The sequence below is a fragment of the Odocoileus virginianus genome, chromosome 30, assembly GCF_023699985.2.
Source record: "Odocoileus virginianus isolate 20LAN1187 ecotype Illinois chromosome 30, Ovbor_1.2, whole genome shotgun sequence".
In the NCBI taxonomy this organism is placed as follows: Eukaryota; Metazoa; Chordata; class Mammalia; order Artiodactyla; family Cervidae; genus Odocoileus; species Odocoileus virginianus.
In genome coordinates this window covers 39,067,273-39,083,693 of record NC_069703.1, presented here as the reverse complement: position 1 = coordinate 39,083,693, position 16,421 = coordinate 39,067,273, and the positions used below count along the sequence as shown (strand labels likewise).

General features: G+C 46.6%; 1 protein-coding gene across 5 annotated transcripts in view; it reads right to left on the bottom strand.

The window, feature by feature from the left end:
- The window catches only part of RCC1 (regulator of chromosome condensation 1), a 31,096-nt gene that overhangs the window by 14,208 nt on the left and 467 nt on the right, over positions 1 to 16,421 (bottom strand). For 2 of the 5 annotated variants that reach the window (XM_070459027.1, XM_070459029.1), the window contains exon 2: positions 6,915 to 7,044. The gene's annotated coding sequence lies outside the window, so the exon portion shown is untranslated. Of the gene's footprint in view, positions 1 to 4,990; positions 5,015 to 5,532; positions 5,620 to 6,914; positions 7,045 to 14,892; positions 15,041 to 16,421 lie in introns of those variants that run through there. The other 3 variants (XM_070459028.1, XM_020869279.2, XM_020869280.2) reach the window with 3 other exon arrangements.

Here is a 16,421-nt window from a genome sequence, read left to right as displayed (position 1 = left end):
TGCCATCCAACCATCTCATCCTCTGTCGTCCCCTTCTCCTGCCTTCAATCTTTCCCAGCATCAGGGTCTTTCCCAGTGAGTCAGTTCTTCGCATCAGGGACAGAGCTGTGGTTTGCTCAACCCTGCTTGTGCGACCATGTTTGACCTCTCTGGCAGTTCTAGCCTCTGTGAACTGTGTGAATCCTCATGTAAGAGGGATGCAATGACCACTTCGAGGGCTGCTGTCCAGACAGAATGAAATGTCTGTAAAGGGTTTTGCAGTGCAGCATGGACTCAATCTTTCCATGAATGCTTGCTACCACTGCTTGGCTTTGGGCCAGGGGTAGCAAGGAAAAAGGCAACTAACCCTCTTCCTGCTCTCATGGAGCTTACAGACAGAAACACACACACACATAGACAGAGTATGATTACATTCAGTGTGGTGTGATGAATAGGCAAGGTGATATAGTAGGAATATTCCAGGGACACAACAATGTAAATGTATTTAATGCCACTGAACCATGTACAGTTAAAAATGGCTACAATGGTAAGTTTTATGTTAAGTATAGTTTATCACAATTTAAAAAAAAAGAGAGTAACTGGGATAGGGGAGGAGATATAGGTCAGATAGGTGACATCTGGGCTAAGACTTGAAATACTAGGCAGAGAAAGCCAGCAGGGGAAGGCCTGGACAAAAGCATGTGATGTGCTCAGGAACCTGGGGAGGCCAGCAGGGCTGTAGCTGGACAGTGATGGATCAGAGGCACAAGGGGAGCAGGGAACAGGTCGTACAAGGTCTAGTAGGGAAAACAGACAAGTGTTAAGAAGACTGTCTCATTAACAATTGTTCTGGAAGGGACTGGAAGAGGAGGCGATTGCAGGCATCCAAATGAGAGAAGTTGGTGACATGATTTAGTCTGAGGCAACAAAGAAAAGTACACAATTTAGGAGACAGGCTTGCTTTGCCAGTGGATTAGATGTAGGAATGAGGGTGGGGGAGGAACTCAGAATGACTTCTTCATCCTAAAATATCCAGGGGATCCTGGGCAGGGCCCCCTTGATCCCCCTATGAACTTGGCCCAACACAAGGACTCTCAGGCTTTGGCTTAAGTAACTAGGTAGATGGTAGACTTCAGTTACTGAGAAGACTGGGGGACAGACTGACAGGAGAGACCGGGAGGCCCGCCTCACCAGGCGGTTTGTCAAGTGTGAAGTGTGCGGGAGCTGACAGAGAAGGGATGTTAAAGTGGCAGAGCTGGATAGGTTAAGGAGTGTGGGATACACCAGGGACCCACTCTTTCCAGTAAACAGCTCCTAACCCTTGGCCAGGTTGGCCGCGGTTCACTGGTTCTGGGGCCCTGTTCCGCCAAAGGCATATTTCCCGGTCAACTCATCAGAATGACCTGCAGCTGTCAGCTCTGCTGGGGAGGGAGACTGAGAAGGAGCTTGGAAGAGTACTCACAAGAAATTAAGTGAAAAAACAAAACAAAACAGGAAACAGAATGGTATCAGCACATCAGTGCTGCTGTTGGGTTGACCTATGGGAAAGGCCTGGAGTGGAGACAGAAAAACAAAGGTTATAGGAGGTATTCGGTGTCATGGATCATTAACCAAAAAAAAAAAAAAAAAAAACCATGTTATGCTGCTAGACACTCATGATCTTTTTAAAAAGACCTCCAGGGTCTGGTACTGACACAACTTCCGACCTCACCTTATCTGTCACACCCTCCCTTCTAATAATCTTAGACTGCTTACTCTTCTCTCCATACCAAGTGCATCTCCATCCCACTCCAGCCCTATCCTACTGCAAGAACTTCTACTCAAAGTTGCCTCCATTGGTACACTACCTCAGATCCCTCTCTCAATCCTAAAGGAATCATTCTCTCTGAGAAATTAGGACAGACTTTGGATCATAATCATTTAACCAATCTGCTTCTTCAGATGAGTCTCTCTGGGGCACTGGCCACACCTACCTTCTAACAACCTTGAACTTCTTGCAACAAGCTGAAGAGGGCTCTGTCACTCTTATTTAACAGCTGAGGGAAGTGGGGCGCAGAGAAGTAGACTTACTTGTTTAAGCTGGCACAGCCGGAAAAGAAAGCCAGGAATGGAATCCAGGCATATCTCATAACTAAAAGCAAAAGAACAGTTGGCTAAAGGCAGGTCATGATCCAGGCAGTGATCGAGGCAGCCTGGACAGGGCTCCCCAGGATTCCCTATGAACCTGGCCAAAGGCAAGGAGCAGAGGGTGGGAGCCTGCTGAAAGGGAGAAGACAGTGAGTGAGAGCAAAGGGGAGACACGGAAGCAGTGAGGGCCTGGGAGAGTGGGCCAAGTGGGCGGCAGATCTGCTGAATCACGCGTGGAAGGACCGACCACAAGCACAGCTCCACGCCGAGGTGCAGAGCGCGCTGGCTCTCAAGTCCAGCCCACTGAGTCCCCTCTGAACTTGAGAGTCTTCATCTCTCAAAGGGAGGACTCCAGGCACTGCAGTGTCTATGAGCAATCCCAGAGGCAATGCAGGGGATGAGGGGGCACCTTCTAAAAGGTGGAGCCCTGTACCCATGACCCACATGCATGTTTTCTACTGCACAAATCAGTCCTTTGAACAGACTTCCTCTCTAACCACTCTGGGTGTGTTTTATTTATTTATTTATTTTATTTTTCTTAGTTCCTTGACCAGGGATTGAACTTGTGCCCTCTACAATGGAAATGTGGCGTCTTAACCACTGGACCACCAGGGAAGTCCCTGGGTGTGTTTTCTTAACTAGACATCCAGAGTCTGGGCTGGGTATAAGTCCTAGTCTTGTCCCCACCCCCCACTCCCCTACAAACACAGCTTCCATCTTCAAGGAGTTCAGTCTGGAAGAAGCGTATGATACAATCTCAATAAGTCAGATACAGAGTCAACTTCCACTAACAGACTCCTAAGGTGAAGAACTGATGCTTTCGAATTATGGTGCTGAAGAAGACCCTCGAGAGTCCTGTGGACTACAAGGAGATCAAACCAGTCAATCCTAAAGGAGATCAACCCTGAATATTCATTGGAAGGACTGATGCTGAAGCTGAAGCTCCAATACTTTGGGCACCCAATGCAAAGAGCCGGCTCACTGGAAAAGATTCTGATGTTGGGAAAGATTGAAGGCAGGAGGAGAAGAGGGCAGCAGAGGATGAGATGGTTAGATAGCAACACGGACTCAATGGAAATGAATGTGAGCAAACTGGGAGATGGCAGAGGACAGAGGAGCCTGGCATGCTGCAATCCATGGGGTTACAGAGTCGGACATGACTTAGGGACTGAACAACGTGTGCCAGTCAATCCTGGAATACTCACGCTCTGCCCTCAGAGGTGTGATCATCCTGGCTTTACAGACACGAAAGTGAAGGCTCAGGGGATGACAGCCCAGGTCTGCCGACCACTCCCCACCAGGACCAGAGCATCCCCCATCCCCTCTTCTCCCTGGGCCTGTTTCTTCATTTGGTAGACTAGACAGTCTATCGGGGCCCTTGTGTTCCTGCTGTGACCCCCTGTGACCTCATCTCTGCAAAGGGAGACGGCGCTCTCTCCAACCACAGCAGCTGTCCCCACCCAGTCACCCCAATGTCAGGAGGCAGACACTTGCCAGACGCAAGGGCTGAAGAATCTCTTTGTGAGGAAAGTCCCCTGGGAGGGAAGGGAGGAGCGAGGCTCTGTTTGTCTGTCAACAAACACTGGGGGAGCAACTCCTTCCTGCCTGATGTCAGGCACAGAGCTGGAGACCTCACCCAAGAGATCATTACCAGGATCCCCCTTCAATACAGAGGAGGTGGTGGTGGTTTAAGTTGCTGAGTCGTGTCTGACTCTTGGTGATCCCATGGACTGTAGCCTGCCAGACTCCTCCGTCCATGGGATTTTCCAGGCAAGAATACTGGAGTGGGCTGCCATTTCCTTCTCTAGGGGATCTTGCCCATCCAGGGATCAAACCTGGGTCTCCTCCTTCACAGGCAGATTCTTAACCAACGGAGCTACCACGGAAGCCCAAAAATACAGAGGGGAGCCTAGGCTTAAGTGCATTCATTTATTCCAGCAGAATGAGGCTATACCTTACCCCAGGTGTTAGAACCACAGCTTTACAGGATACTAGTAACTCTCTTATCTTCATCTTACAGGTAAGGACAAGGTCCAGGGGGATTAGGTGGATGGCCCAGGGACAGCCAACTAGGAAGTTGCAAAGCTGAACAGGATTCCTGCTCTTGGGATGGCTTCCCAACAAGAGCATGGAGAACTCCTAGTTTACCTTTCCAGACTCCACTGTGATATCCTTTTTGGGTAAAACCGTCGCTGCCTTCTCCGCCCCAGCCAGCACCAGCACTCCAGACCCCCGGAGACCCAGCCCCTGCTCAGTCATCTTGCTCTTCCTCTCCCGGTACCCTGTGCGCCAGTCAGACTTAAAAACACCGTGGTACCTCTGATGACAACACTCACACACGCCTTCCTGCCTTTGCACGTGCTGTGTTCCCTGCCTGGACGGCCAGAAACCCTCCACCCCCGGTCCGCCTGAATAACTCCTCTGTTCCTTCAAAACCCTGGCCAAGAGTCACCTCGGCTGGAAAGCCATCCCTCATCCTCCTGCCCAGGCTTGAGTGAACGTCCGAGTTCCCCATCCACACTCCCTACACTCGCCTTCTGCTATAGGCACTCAAGTAACACTTGGAGCACCTTGGTTAAGAACCGCCAGGAGCGGCGAGCGCCCCGGCTCCATGGGCACACCTTAGCGATCATCCTGGACAGTAATTGTGGCCCCACATGGGCCTCCCCAGGGGAGGCTGGGAGCTTGATCACGGCCACCCGGGGCCCTTTCACCATTTCCCCCAGCCCTGCACGCGCGGCACGGAGGAGAACGCCAGCGACTAAATCTGCTGACAGATGCGTTGATGCGGAGTTCCCGGCACACCTCTGCCACCGGTCAACAGTCGTGGCGGTGCCTGTTGACGCTGAGATTTCGCTCCCTACGCAGACCCTCGGCAGCCTACCCTCGAGCTCCTCGAGCCGACCCTCGCCGGGAGGGATTCCCACTCCGCTCCGCAAACCGCATTCTCCAAACCAGTGCTGGACTTTTTAAAATCACTTTCCCGCTCCGGAAGCGCCGCACCGCCAGGGCGCCTGCCCCGGCCCGGGAGGCGCGCGGCTCTACGCACCGCGGGCGCCGAGGTCACTGCGGCCGCGCGCAAAACCCCGGCCGGCCGCGCTCGGGCCGTTTGAATCTCCCGCCCCCGCTGGCGGCGCGGGCCGGGCGTGCGAGGCGCGGCGGCGAAGGGGCCGCGCGGCCCTCGCTCGGGCGAGGCGGGGCCCGGGCGGGCGGGCTGGCTCCAGGGCGCCCCGCGGGGCCGCAGACCGGCTCGCCCGCACCCGCGCCTCCCAGCCGCGCTGGCTTCACGTGGGGCCGGCACCGCGCCACACGGACGCGCGCGGGCAACGGCCCCGGCCGGTCGCCGCCAGCCGGCACCCCCGGGCTGTGCCCGCCCCGCGCGCCGCCCTCCGCCCCGACCCTCCGTGCGTGACTAGCGCGACCTACCTCGCTGCAGGTCCGCCACAAGGAACTCCTCCGCTCGCCGGCCCGGCCGCGAACTGCCCCAGAGCATGCGCTCTGCGGGCCTCCGGCCCCGACCCCGGGCCAGAAAAGAAAACAAAGAGCCCGGCGCCCCCTGGCGGCCGCCCCGGGAGGTGCCGGTGGCGCGATCGGGCTAAGGCGCCCGCCACCAGGCTCTTTCCGCCCTGGCCCAGGGTTACAGAGCCGGTGTGTGTTTTGAAGACCCTAACCTGGAACGAGTGGACTGACAACCAGAAAGACTGCTTGAAATCAGGGTTTGTCTGGGAAAAAATATGGTATGGGAGGGACGGTACGGATAAAAGAGACACTGATCGTCCCTGCTCTCAAGGGGCTTTCCGTCAGAGAAAGATGAGAAGTCATGGACTATCGACAACTGCTCAGGGCCGTGACCAGGGCTGTTGTGACAGGGGTACGCACAGGGCTATCCAGCTCAGCTGGGACTTAAGGAAGGCTGTCCAGGGTAAGCCCAAGAGGGCAGGGCATCCTAGGAGGAGCATCCTTGCGAGGACAGGGAGCGATGAGAGCCTCTGGTGGGTTGGGGAAACTGCCCAAGTCTGACTGGGGCAGAGGGTGCCATGGGAGGGACTTAGCGGTTTTGTCTAAGGAGACCGCCTCTATCCTGGGGAAATGGGGAACTCTGGAAGGGGTCTGAGCACATGAGTGACGGGAGCAGGTTTTTGTTTTGGAACAAAATGGAAAACGGGCTTGGGCAGAGGGGAAACGAAGAGTGAGGCAGGGAGGCCAGATAAGAAAGAGGAGGGTGTGAACTGAGGTTGCGAACTAGTGATGGAAAACAGGCCCAGCTGCCTACCCTTCTCTTGTTAACATGCTCCTTCTTCAGGATGGAGTCAAACAGTTCTTCAGGATTTCAAGTTCCCTGTGGTCACCTTTCAGGCCTTTTCACTGTGTCTGAGGGTTTCCCAGGTCAAAGGAGTGACCTCTGCAGAAGGATGTTTTCTCCATTTCATGTAGACTCTTGACTCTGAAAGTCATGCTATCATTCCTGAACTCTAGATGGACACTTTTGATGAGTGTTTGAAGTGAAAGTGTTAGTTGCTCAGTCCTGTCTGACTCTTTGTGACTCCATGAACTGTAGCCCACCAGGCTCCTCTGTCCCTGGGATTTCTCAGGCAAGAATACTGGAGTGGGTTGCCATTTCCTCCTCCAGGGGACCTTCCCAACCCAGGGATTGAACCCAGGTCTCCTACATTGCAGGCAGATGATTTAAAAAAAATTTTTTTAGTACCATCTGAGCCACCAGGGAAGCTCCTGATGAGTATTTACCAGCTGAATTTCTTCCATACAGAGCCCACCCCAAAGCACTCCCCATTTTCAAAGTTTCTTACCTCCTCAAGTTTACTTCTGCCTCCATCACGGACTCCCTTTTTGGATGATATGCTGTGAAATTCCTCCAAGTTTTAACCCTGGGATCTCTGTCTCTGCTGTCTTCCTCCAAGATCTTATTCATTCACATGGCTTGATGTAATTAGAAAAATAAGTATTATTACCTATTTTGTAAAACCTCTAACTTGAACTTCAGACACACATCCGTCCATTAGTACATTTATTCTTCACAAAACTCTTGATAGTTGGAAAATGAAAAAAATGCAGTTCAAAGAGGTTAAGCAAGTTGTCTGGGGTCATGATACAAGTGATAGAAGGAGTTCAGAAATCTTGTTCAGGGCTGAGCCACTGCCTTTTAACTGAGATGACAGCCCATCTGGTCTGGTACTGATCTCTACGCTAGGTTTTAGTCTTATGGCTCTATGCAGAAGACTCAATACACCAAATGAAGACTCATTTTCCATGGATGAAGACTCCCCACCCTCACCCTTCAACCTTCAAGCCAAGGTTAGAAGTTTCTCATTCAAACTTCAACATCTTTCCTGGTTCTTCCCTCTCCTCTCCATGTTTTATTTCTGCCCCTCTGGTCTAAAGCAGCACCCTCCTGGCCTTCATTTCATTCCATCAAGATCCCCAAGTTAGTCTCCCTAAATCGTGACTATGAGACTTTGACTTGCTTAAAAATCTGTAAAGATTCACATATTTCTTTTTTTTTTTAACTTTATTTTGTATTGGGATACAGCTGATTAACAATGTTTGACAGTTTCAGGTGAACAGTGAGGGGACTCAGCCATACGTATACATGTATCCATCCTCCCCCAAACTCCCCTCCCATCCAGTCTGCCACATAACACTGAGCAGAATTCCCTGTGCTATACCGTAGGACCTTGTTGGTTACCCATCTTAAATATAGCAATGTGTGCATGTTCATCCCAGGCTCCCTAGCTATCCTTTCCCCCCATCCTTCTCCCCAGCATCCATAAGCTCATTTTCTAAGTCTGAAGACTTACATATTTCTTCAGTGCTGTGTTAGGAGCACCAAATGCCCCAAGCTGCTGTTTTCCCATCTCCCACTTGGCCTCTGCACTGTCCTCTCAACGTGCCCATGCTCATTCCTGCTTCCTTACCTTTCTCACCTTTCCTACCAGTGCTTTCTTTCCTGTCTAGCTGAATTCTTGATATATATATATATATATATATATATATATATATTTGATTTTTACATATATATCAAATATATATATATTTAAGGCTAAATTTTACTTGCCATCTCCATGAAGCCTTCTTTGGCCCCATTTATCTTATCTTCTTTGAACATAAATATTAATTTTTCACTCTATTATTGTTGCATTTTATTTACTGAACATAAACCATAGTGAGGACAATCAGTTGAATCTGACATAGGAATGACACAGATGATAGAATTAGAAGTGAATGATATTAAAAGTTATTCTAACTGTATTCCATATGTCCAAAAGTTAAGTAGAGACATGGAAGATATAAAAAGATCCAAAGTGAAGTTCTTGATAATATCTAAGATGACAAATATAGTGGATGGGATTAATAATAGATTAGATATTGGAAAAGCAGTGATTAGTGAACCTCATGCATAGCAGAACAAACTATCCAAAATGAAACATAGAAAAAATTTTTAAGTGAAAAGAGTATGAGTGAACTATGGAATAACTTTATTTTTTTTTATTTATTTTATTTATTTTATTTTTTTTTTATGGAATAACTTTAATAAGTGGCCTACTCCACAGGTAACTGGAGACCATGAAAATAGGAGAACTGGGAATAAAAATATATGACGAGGGGACTTCCCTGGTGATCCAGTGGCTGGAATTCCATGCTCCCAATGCAGGAGGCCAGGGTTTAATCCCTGGTCAGGAAACTAAGATCCCTCATGCCACAACTAAGACCCCGCGCAGCCAAATAAATAAAAAAAATGCTTTTTGTTTTTTAAAATATATGAAGAAATAATGGCTAAAAAATGTTTGAACTATAAACCTATAAACTATAAGCCAACAGATGTGTGATAAAAAACAAACGTGGTCTGGAGGCTTCCCTGATGGTCCAGTGGTTAAGAATCCACCTTGCAATGCAAGGGATGGCGGTTCGATCCCTGGTCTGGGAAGATCCCCCACGCAGTGGAGCAACTTAGCCTGCGTACCACAGCTACTGGGCCTGTGCTCTAGAGCCCGCGAACCCCGACTACTGAAGCCCATGTGCCCCAGAGCCTGTGCTCCACAGCAAGGGAAGCCACCGCAGTGAGCAGCCCTCGAGCTGCAGCAACGAGTAGCCCCGCGCGCTGCAACTGGAGAAAGCCTGAGTGCAGCAAAGAAGAGCCACCAGACAAAAATGATGAAAGGAAAATAAAATAAATGTGGTTTGAGCACTCCAAATAAAAGAGATCGTCATGATAAGTAGAAAAAGCAAGACCCAACCACACACTGCCTACAAGAAGTAAACATTGAACATAAACAAACACAGCTGACCCTTGAACAACAGTTTTGAACTGCACAGGTCCAGTTATACTCAGATTTTTTTCAATAAATATGAACTATGTGCTACAGTACCACACAGGCCGAGGTTGGTTAAACCGAAAGTTGCAGAATCACAGATATGGAGGGCCGATACAGTCGCACCCCTTTGTTGTTCAAGGGTCAACTCTACACAAATAGATTAAAAGTAAAAAGAAAAAGAGACTGGTAACACTAGTCAAAAGAAAGCTGGAGCAGCTATATTAATAGCAAAGTACATTTTAGAGCAGAGTATTCTAGAAATAAAGAAGGTCTTTTGAGTCAGTTGGTGTGAGGTGGATGAACCTAGAGTCTGTTACACAGAATGAAGTAAGTCAGAGAAAAACAAATATCATATATTAATGCATACATATGGAATCTGGAAAAGTGATACGGATGAACCTATTTGCAGGGCAGGAATAGAGCTGCAGACATAGAGAACAGACTTGTGGACACAGCCGGGGAGGGAGAGGGAGGAACTGAGAGAGGAGCGTTGAAACATACACATTGTTGTTGTTTAGTTGCCAGGTCTTTTGCAACCCCATGGACTGTAGCCCGCCAGGCTCCTCTGTCCATGGGATTTCCCAGGCAAGATACTAGAGTGGGTTGCCATTTCCTCGTCCAGGGGATCTTCCCAACCCAGGGATCCAACCTGCATCTCTTGCTTCTCCCTCATTGGCAGGAGGATTCTTTATCATTTCCATTACCTGGGAATTACCATATGTAAAATAGATAGCTAGTGGGAAGTTGCTGTATAATACCGGGAGCTTAACCTGGTTCTCTGTGACAACTTAGAGGGGTGGGTTTGGGTGGGTGGGGCGTGAGAGGGAGGTTCAAGAGAGTGGGGACATGTGTATACTTAGGGCTGATTCACGTTGTTGTATGACAAACCAACTCAATGTTGTAAAGCAATTATCCTCCAATCAAAAATTTTAAAAAAGGTACTTTCACTATGGTAAAGGAGAAAATCAAAATGCACAATCCTAAATATATGCAACTAATAACAGAGGTCCCAAATACATATACAAAAACTGATAGAACTTCTAGAGGAAATAGACAAATCCACAAAGATAGGTGGACATTTCAATACCTTACTCTCAATATTACTGATAGGTAGGAAGAAAACCAGTCAGGATAGACTTGAACACCACTTTCAATCAATTTGAACTGATTGACATTTACAGAGTACTTCATCTTTCTTCACATTCCACCTCGATTTTTTCAGACAGTAACATATTCATGCCTCCTGAGTGCACATGAAACAATTCCCAATATAGGCTGTACTGGGTTATAGAAAAAGTCTTGTTAAATTTAAAAAGATTCAATCAAACAAAGAATATACTTAAGCCACATTGGAAAGTAGAAACAAATAACTGAAAGATCTTTGGAAAACTCCCAATTATTTAAAAATACACTTTTGGAATTCCCTGGGGGTCTAGTGGTTCAGTTCAGTTCAGTTGCTCAGTCGTGTCCAACTCTTTGCGACCCCATGAATCACAGCGCACCAGACCTCCCTGTCCATCACTAACTCCCAGAGTTTACTCAAACTCATGGCCATCGAGTTGGTGATGCCATCCAGTCATCTCATCCTCTCTTGTCCCCTTCTCCTCCTGCCCCCAGTCCCTTCCAGCATCAGGGTCTTTTCCAATGAGTCAACTCTTCGTATGAGGTGGCCAAAGTATTGGAGTTTCAGCTTTAGCATCAGTCCTTCCAATGAAAACCCAGGACTGATCTCCTTTAGGATGGACTGGCTGGATCTCCTTCCAGTCCAAGGGACTCTCAAGAGTCTTCTCCAACGCCACAGTTCAAAAGCATCAATTTTTTGGCACTCATCTTTCTTCACAGTCCAACTCTCACATCCATACATGACCACTGGAAAAACCATAGCCTTGACTAGACGGAACTTTGTTGGCAAAACAATTTCTCTGCTTTTTTTTTTTTTTGTCTCTGCTTTTTAATATGCTATCTAGGTTGGTCATAACTTTCCTTCCAAGGAGTAAGCATCTTTTAATTTCATGGCTGCAATCACCATCTTCAGTGATTTTGGAGCACAAAAAAATAAAGTCTGACACTGTTTCCACTGTTTCCCCATCTATTTCCCATGAGGTGATGGGACCAGATGCCATGATCTTAGTTTTCTGAATGTTGAGCTTTAAGCCAACTTTTTCACTCTCCTCTTTCACTTTCATCAAGAGGCTTTTTAGTTCTTCTTCACTTTCTGCCATAAGGGTGGTGTCATCTGCATATCTGAGGTTATTGATATTTCTCCCGGCAATCTTGATTCCAGCTTGTGCTTCTTCCAGCCCAGCATTTCTCATGATGTACTCTGCATGTAAGTTAAACAAGAAGGGTGACAATATATAGCCTTGACGTTCTCCTTTTCCTATTTGGAACCAGTCTGTTGTTCCATGTCCAGTTCTAACTGTTGCTTCCTGACCTGCATGCAGGTTTCTCAAGAGGCAGGTCAGGTGGTTTGGTATTCCCATCTCTTTCAGAATTTTCCACAGTTTATTGTGATCCACACAGTCAAAGGCTTTGGCAGAGTCAATTAAGCAGAAATAGATGTTTTCTCAAGACCGGGAACTGACTGTGGCTCAGATCATGAGCTCCTTATTGCCAAATTCAGACTTAAATTGAAGAAAGTAGGGAAAATCACTAGACCATTCAGGTATGACCTAGATCAAATCCCTTATGACTATACAGTGGAAGTGAGAAATAGATTTGAGAGACTAGACCTGATAGACAGAGTGCCTGATAAACTATGGACGGAGGTTTGTGACACTGTACAGGAGACAGGGATCAAGACCATCCCCAAGGAAAAGAAATGTGAAAAGGCAAAATGGTTGTCTGAGGAGGCCTTACAAATAGCTGTGAAAAGAAGAGAAGCTAAAGGCAAAGGAGAAAAGGAAAGATATGGCCATTTGAATGCAGAGTTCCAAAGAATAGCAAGGAGAGATAAGAAAGCTTTCCTCAGCGATCAATGCAAAGAAATAGAGGAAAACAACAGAATGGAAAAGACTAGAGATCTCTTCAAGAATATTAAGAGATACCAAGGGAACATTCCATGCAAAGTTGGGTTCGATAAAGGACAGAAATGGTATGGACCTAACAGAAGCAGAAGATATTAAGAAGAGGTGGCAAGAATACACAGAAGAACTGTACAAAAAAGATCTTCGCGACCCAAATAATCATGATGGTGTGGTCACTCACCTAGAGCCAGACATCCTGGAATGTGAAGTCAAGTGGGCCTTAGGAAGCATCACTATGAACAAAGCTAGTGGATGTGATGGAATTCCAGTTGAGCTATTTCAAATCCTGAAAGATGATGCTATGAAAGTGCTGCACTCAATGTGCCAGCAAATTTGGAAAACTCAGCAGTGGCCACAGGACTGGAAAAGGTCAGTTTTCATTCCAATCCCAAAGAAAGGCAATGCCAAAGAATGCTCAAACTACCGCACAATTGTACTCATCTCACACACTAGTAAAGTAATGCTCAAAATTCTCCAAGCCAGGCTTCAGCAATACGTGAACCGTGAACTTCCAGATTGTTCAAGCTGGTTTTAGAAAAGGCAGAGGAACCAGAGATCAAATTGGCAACATCCGCTGGATCATCGAAAAAGCAAAAGAGTTCCAGAAAAACGTATATTTCTGCTTTATTGACTATGCCAAAGCCTTTGACTGTGTGGTCTAGTGGTTAGGACTCAGCATTTTCGCTGCCATGGCCTGGGTTCAGTCCCTGGTGGGAAACTGCAAGCCCTGTGGCGTGGCCTAAACAAACAAAAATATAAACAATTAACATGTACTTTTAAGTAACCCACAGATCAAAGAAGAAATCACAGCAGAATTTGAGAGTATTTTGAACTGAATTAAATGAAAAGAGAACATAGCAGAACTTGTGGAATATTGTCAGAGCAGTATTTAGGGGAAACTGATAGCACTAAGTGCCTGTACTAGAAAAAAAGGAAAGGTCTTAAATTAATCACCTCAGCTTCTACATTAGGAAACTAGGAAACAGAAGAAGGAACATCATAAAGATCAAAACAGAAACCAGTCAAACAGAACACAGAAAAACAAAGTCATCAACCAGTGTTTGCTATGTGCCAAGCAGCCCATTCTTTGAGGATAACTCATCTAGTAGGTTAGATGGACATCAAGTAAAAAATACTCACAGTAGAATGATACTAATGTTACCATGAGGAAATGCTCAAGGTGCCTACCCTCCTTTCAAGACAAGCCCTTCTGGGTCCTTAGGGGAAAGGGAGGTAAGGATGGTGATTGAGTTCAGACTCTAAAGATGCTGTGTGACTTTGGGCAACTAATCTAACCTTGATTGTCTTTTCTATAACAAGGATATTAAAAAAAGTCCTTGCATGTATAGTACTGTTTAAAAGGCTTAAAGAATGCCTAGCATATGGCAAATCATCAACAAATGTCAGATATTTTCATAAAGATACAAGTTCTGGGACTTCCTTGGCAGTACAGTGGTTAAGACTCCACTCTTCCACTGCATGGGGGGCCTGGATTTGATCCCTGCTTGGGGAACTAAGATCCCATCCATCAGAGGGAAAGATGTACACAAAGACAGAAAGTGCTGAAAGACAGAGGTTAACAGCCAGGAAGGGCTCTCACTCCCTAGGAAACTGCACTCATGTCTATCTCAGTTCAGTCGCTCAGTTGTGTCCGACGCTGCAATCCCGTGGACTGCAGCACACCAGGCCTCCCTGTCCATCCCCAACTCCCAGAGTTTACTCAAACTCATGTCCATTGAGTCGGTGATGCCATCCAACCATCTCATCCTCTGTCATCTGCTTCTCCTCCCAGCTTCAATCTTTCCCAGCATCAGGGTCTTATCCAATGAGTCAGTTCTTCCCATCAGGTAGCCAAAGTATTGGAGTTTCAGCTTCAGCATCAGTCCTCCCAATGAATATTCAGGACTGATTTCCTTTAGGATGGACTGGTTGGATCTCCTTGACGCCCAAGGGTACTCTCAAGTCTTCTCCAACGCCACAGTTCAAAAGCATCAATTCTTCGGCACTCAGCTTTCTTTACAGTCCAATTCTCACATCCACACATGACTGCTGGAAAAACCATAGCTTTGACTAGATGGACTTTTGTTGGCAAAGTAACGTCTAAGTATTGATATTTTCCAGAGTCAAGTAGACCCAGGTACAATAGCAGATTTATAATTCATTACAACTGAGACAGATTTTATGGTGTAATGGGTACTAATCAGCTGAATACAAAAGGTGAAAACAGCTAACATTTCCCAAGGCATGGTATGATGTAGTTTACAGGTTCTGCAGTCAACTTTCTTGCTCAGATGCATGCTTTGCCACTTACTGGCTATATAACTTGGGCATGTTCCTTAACTCCAAGTTCAGTCCCCATTGCAAAATGCACAAACACTGTACCTACTTTACAGGAGTGCATGGAGTATTAGATGAAGGAATGTACGTACCTTACGACACCACCTTGTTCAAAGTTAGTAGTATATCTTGATACAGTTTTGGAGATGGGTTCAAATCCTTGCTTTATTTCCTAGTTAGCTGATCTTGGAGGGTACTACTCCTTGCATCTCCCCCTTTCTCTCCTGGATAGGTAGGGTTCTGAGTGAAATACAGCGTGATTTACTATCTAATTTACCTTTGATGCCAAGACTTTATTCAATAAAACTGAATGAATCAATTGGTGTGGTCACTCACATAGAGCCAGACATCCTGCAGTGTGAAGTCAAGTTGGGCCTTAGGAAGCATTACTAGAACAAAGCTAGAGGAGGTGATGGAATTCCAGCTGAGCTATTTCAACTCCTTAAAGATTATGCTGTTAGAGTGCTGCACTCAAACAGCACTTTATGAAGTCCCTCGTTTGCCTTTAAGTCAGAGAATCTTCCTACAGATTCACTGTACTTAGCAGACTTTAAGTTTTCTACAAACATTAACACTAACTCTCCTTACAAATCCAAAAACTAGGTACTTTTAATGTCCCCACGATTCCCAGGTGGCACAGTTGGTAAAGAATCTGCCTGTCAATGTAGGAGACATGGGTTTGATCTATGGGTTGGGAAGATCCCCTGGAGAAGGAAATGGCAACCCACTTCAGTATTCTTGCTTGGGAAATCTCACAGAGGAGCTTGCTTGGCGGGCTACAGCCCATGGGGTCAGTCAGACACAACTGAGCATGTATGCATACATTTCTATGTAAGAGCACATGGACTGAGGCAGAAATAAGTTAAGCAGCTTGCCCAAGATCACAGGGACTACAAGCGGTATTAGGATTCAAAAGCAGTCTCAGCTTAGCAACAACTGATAGGACTATCAAGGCCTATATGCAGAAAAAAGCCAGAAGAACCTGTTTTAGTCTACTGGTAGGTATGTTGCAACCTGAAGTCTAGCAGAAAGGTTGTGACCTAAATACTTCCTGGCAGTTTTCCTTCAGCGAAAAGCCCTTCATGTTGGGAAAGATTGAAGAAGGGGAAGACAGAGGGTGAGATGGTTGGATGGCATTACTTGGACTTGATGGAGTTTGAGCAAGCTCCAGGACTTAGTGACCGACAGGGTGGCCTGGCATGCTGCAGTCCACAGGGTCAAAGTTGGACACGACTGGATGACTGAAATGACACTTGGATACTGGAAGAAATCCCACCTAGAACCCTGCCCTACCCTGAGAATTTATACTAAAAACACTATTCAGATTTATTGTGCATCTACCATCCAAAAGCATTTATGTGGGAATGAGGCCAAAATGTGAATTGGACACAGGGCCAACCCTGGGGATACAAATAGAGTACCAGTTCACTTCCTAGTTGTTGATTTGGGCAATTATTTCTTTCTGGGTTTCCCCGTAAAAGCAGTCAGATTAATACCGTTGTGATTAACATATGCCAAGTACTTTGAATCTGAATCTGGCACAGGTAGGCAGTAGCAGTGTTGCTATTTGTTTAGGTAATGACTTGTATAGTGAGCCATACTTAATGGACAAGAACTTGAG